Raw genomic sequence first — 4,866 nt, forward strand, 5'->3', positions numbered from 1 at the left:
TCTGGCGCCTTCTGCTCTCGTCTTGGCTGCTGCGCTCAACTATTTATACACGGCTTGGGACTGTCCCACCTCCCGAGCGCCTCTTAATCCACCCACCTCCCCCACCCACCCCACCACCACCACCACCACCACCCTCTACCCCCAACACCCCCGGAAAGTTACTCAACAGCAAACATGGAAATAAACACAGTCACGTCATCCTGGTCATCATCCTGAGTTCCTGCTCAGACAGCAGGGGCAAGGGGCTGTCTGGAGAGGGCTGTGTGTGGGGGACAACGGGCTGTGTGCAGGAGCAGGAGGCAGTGCGGAGGGGCAGGAGCAGGGGGTTGTGTGTGCGGGCAGGGGGCTATGTGCAGGAGCAGAAGGCTGTGAGTGGGGCCAGGAGGCAGTGTGGAGGGGCATGGGCAGGAGGCGGGGGGCTGTATGTGGGGGCAGGGCAGGGGTCAAGGAGTTGCGTGTTGGGGGCAGGGGGGTCTGAGTGGGAGAAGCGTGCTGTGTGTGGGGGCAGAGGGCTGTGTGTGGGGGCAGAGGGCTGTGATTGGGGGCGGGGGCTGCGTGTGGGGGCAGGAGGCTGTGAGTGGGGGCAGGGGGCAGGGGACTGTGTGTGGGGGCAGGGGACTGTGTGTGGGGGCAGGAGGCAGTGTGGAAGGGCAGGGGGCAGTGTAGAAAGGCAGGAACGCAGGTAAATGCGCAACAAGCAGCGTCAGTATCTCATATTTTCCCATTGAGTACACACCCCCAGGAAAAAATAACAAAGTATTTTTTACTAAAGTGACGTGGGAGCTCAAAGGGGAAAGAAAAACCGGAAAGCAAACAAGTTGAAGCAATGAAAAGGAAATAAAGAGTTCGAGTGGTTGAAAGTTACAAAGTACACAAATTGTGGAATTCACAAAGTGCCCCCAATCAAACACAAAGCTGCTCACCAAGGGCTCCAGGAAGTGATAATTGTGCTTTCAACAGATTTTCCGAAATGAATAACAACTCATTCTTGGAATTTAATGGCATGTTGCTGATGCCAATTCTCAGGCACGGGGGCAGCTTTCGTTCAAACCTGGCAAAGTCAGTTCAATACGAACAGCCTGTGGCTGTTCACATTCATCCCTGCGGAACGAAAACATCGCTTTCTCCACGGAATCGGTAGTTTGCCGCTTCTCGCCTCTGGATAGCATCTGAGTGACCACCTCTTCTGTCCTCAGTCTTGTTTCGCTGGTTTTATCTTCATCATTCAATCCTTCACTCTCTCTCCTTCCATCTTTCTCTACTGCTGCTTTACCTTCTAATTCTCCTGTTTACATCTTTATCTGTTTCCCTCCTATTTCTGTCTTTTCTATCTTCCACTGTCCTTATATACTTGTTTACTTCTTTTATTTCAATTGTCTGGTTTTCCATTCGTTTTTGGGAACCGTTGTGCTGTCTTATCCTGGTACGACTTGCTCCCCAGGTCTCTCCCTGCGGGCTTACGCCTTGTCTAAGTTTCTCTCACTCGTCCTATGTGCATGTGTCCATATCTCTCTCTATTGCTTCTATTGTTTCCATCCTCCTCGCCTTATTTCTCTGTACATTCCTTTCTGTCCCTGTCACCGATTTATGGTTCTACCTTCTCCTGTTTATCTGTGTCTGTTCTCACTGTCTTTGTATCGATATCTGTCGTCACCTGTCTGCGGTAGTTGGTTTATCAATGCCTTCTTATGTCTGTGTTTCTGTCTTTGCCTGTCTCCACACAATTCGCTTATTTCTGCTTTGCCTTCTACAATTATCTCTTCCTCTGTTTCTTTTCGTTTTGCCGGTGTTCTCTTTCTCCTTGTCATACTTTAATATTGACTTCCAACATAACGGAAAACATTTTCCGCGTTTATGTTACACCGCGCTCAGTACGGAATTGTTCCCTGTCTTTGTTCCAGCGTAGATAGGACCCTCCAGGAGCCCCATGCGAACAAGGCTCTGAGGGAAATGCTGGGGGAGCAGGGGGAGGAATTGAATTTTCCACTGAGCAATTCTCCAAAGCCTGGAGCCCTCTGAAAGTCACCATGTAAATCGAAGAATTTGGGGGTGTCCGTTCTGATAAAATGAAGTCAAATACTCAGGAAAGCTTAGACCATTCAACTGACGCCATACTTAGCTCACACCCCCACAACTGCAACTCTATGACTGGAACCAGTAGAGAATTTTCCTCCTGATTCCCACTGACTCCAGTTTTCCCGGGGCTCCTTGGTACCATCCTTGGTCACATGCTGTCTTGAGGCCTCTCACCTCACCTCACCTCTGGGTTCAGCACTTTTGCCTGTTTGCATCAAGGTTGCAATTAGGTCAGGAGCAAAGTGGCCCCAATAGAATAAAACTGATGGCCATTCTCCTGAAAGTGCCACTTGATAGCACTGTTATCAAGCCTTGGGCCCTCTGTCCCTGTGACAACTGGGTGACATAAGTTTGTCACTGGGCAGAACTGCTCAGATGTCACAAGTCCCTCTTCATGACTCCATCTTGACTTAGGTACAGTTTTAAAGTGTAAGGACACTGGGAAAGGACGGGGTAGTGGGACTCACTGAGTTACCTTTCAGAGAGACAGCATTGAAACAACTCGAGGGCTGTAATGATATAGTGGTAGTATCGCTACCTCTGAACCAGGGGCCCAGGTTCAAGTTCCATCTTTTCGAGAGGTGTGAAATAACATCTCTGAACAGGTTGATTAGAAAAATATTTAAACACAACTCTTCTATATCGTAAACATTCTATGATTATCTCTATCTATGTAAATGTAACCCCTAGTAATTGCAGAGCCTGTATTTTGGCCTGGTAAAAACGTGAATGCAGTTCATTTTGAAGGAAAGGAGAATCATATTGGACCATGTGAAGTAGTCAGTGTCAAGTCTGTCTGGACTAACTGATCCCTGGGCAAGTTGAGATACATTGAAGATAATAGAAGCGTGAAGGCCACTGACAGAAACGGCCATTCATTATGTATTGGACAAAATATTCTGTTTTAAAACTCAAACTTATGGCAGTCACCAACAAATTATTTTGTTCTTGTAGCATGCTTCTTTACAAAGTTGGTTCCTGGAAATCAAGATCACTGCAACCCTCACCTCTTGTGCTCTGAAGTTCACCCAGAATATTGCTCATAATCAGTCATGTCCACACAGTATCAAGGCTACAAAAGCAGCAGAGAGGCAGAACATTTGTTTAAATGTCAAATGGCAGCATCAAAGACAAAGCTGATCTTGAAGCCCCTTTAAATATCACAAGCTAATAGAAGATGAGCTCCAATAAGTTGTCCTCAGTATGCATGGGTGAGAGTTTACAAGCTGCTCCACAAGTCCTATGGTGAGATGGTGATCACGTATTTCAGAGTTAAGTGAAAATGCAACTTCAAGTATTTAGGAAGTTAAAGAATTGAGAAGTTGGGCCACTGGTTTAAAAGCTGTGTTTGCAGATGTGAAGTAACCTGTGAGCCAAATGCTTGGTGCTTTCAAAGTAGAGCTATCAATAATGAATCCCATTATTACTCATCCCTGCATCCCTACCCTTCCTCAGTCACAAGAATTATTAGCTCATTTACTTCCAGAACCAATACATGATAACACAGAGTAAACGCAGCAGGAGGTGCTTTTTCATAGAGGCTTTCTCTCTGCCCCACAAAAGTGTCGCTTTTCTTATAGCTGGCTTATAGGTTCCCTATATGTATGGAAAGAAAATTGCTGTTTGCCTAAAACAGTACTGTGCTCCAGATTCTGTGATTCTCACCCACCAAAATATCAGCAAAAATGAAATGAAGAGAATGTGAAGGTTTAAGGACATGGTAAAGCCACTGAGAACATTGTGCAAATGACCTGATCCCGCAGTATCTATCATTTCACTGCTCCTACCAGCTTCAAACTTCATGCAAATTGCCCACAGACAAAACTCCACATTCCTCGAAGATATATTGGAATAAAGAATATTGAAATCTATAATTCTCAAACTCAAATAGAGCAGCCAGTCAAATATAAACATCAGAAAGAGCAACAGAATTTCAAATGAAATGAATGTTTACCAATAATAATAGTCTTTTGTGACTTTTTTAAACCACTATCTGTCTTTATAGGACATGCATATCTGCTGAATATATATTTGAAGGATGTTGCTGGACAGATTAATAGTAGCATCCTAGATATTAATGTATTACGACACCCTGTGAACAACTTACGGTTAGTAAATTAATAAATCACTTTGAAGTGGGTAATTATCAGTCTTTGGCAATGCAGACCACATTGGATATTTCCTCAGATTTGTAGAAGCTTACAGTTATATACCTTTAATACACGTCTAACCTCCATAAAAAGATTCCGAAATATACAGGTTTTTGTTAAAAATGACAATAGTTTCTATTCATTCAAGCATCAATGCCACAAACATCATCTTGCAACACCAAGTGCCATCCTTTCAGAGAAACTCCCCTCCAGCAGAGACTTTCCCCCAAGTAGCTGTAATATGAAATCATTAAGCAGAAAAACAAAGACTCCAAAATTTCAGTGAAACTAGAAAGGCAGAAATTTCACAAGGATCTGCTGATGGTATGATGCTATAAATAGACCTGTGCCACAAACTGCTATACATCTCCTTAGCCTTAATGTCAGACATATGCAGTTAACTTAAAGTAGATTATTGTAGGATATTGTAGTATAATGGAAAATAAATATGACAATGACGATGATGTAAATTATGATGCTGTTGAGATCAGAGAGACATGTGACTGAGACTCAAAGGATCAAGAGCTGTATTTAGCATAATGTATGTTAATATGGAAGCAAAGAGTTTATAGGACTTACTGAGAGTGAGGGAAAGCTACCCATAGTTACAGTTATAACAGAGATGCAACAGACTCAAAGT

The sequence above is a fragment of the Rhincodon typus genome, chromosome 17, assembly GCF_021869965.1.
Source record: "Rhincodon typus isolate 14 chromosome 17, sRhiTyp1.1, whole genome shotgun sequence".
In the NCBI taxonomy this organism is placed as follows: Eukaryota; Metazoa; Chordata; class Chondrichthyes; order Orectolobiformes; family Rhincodontidae; genus Rhincodon; species Rhincodon typus.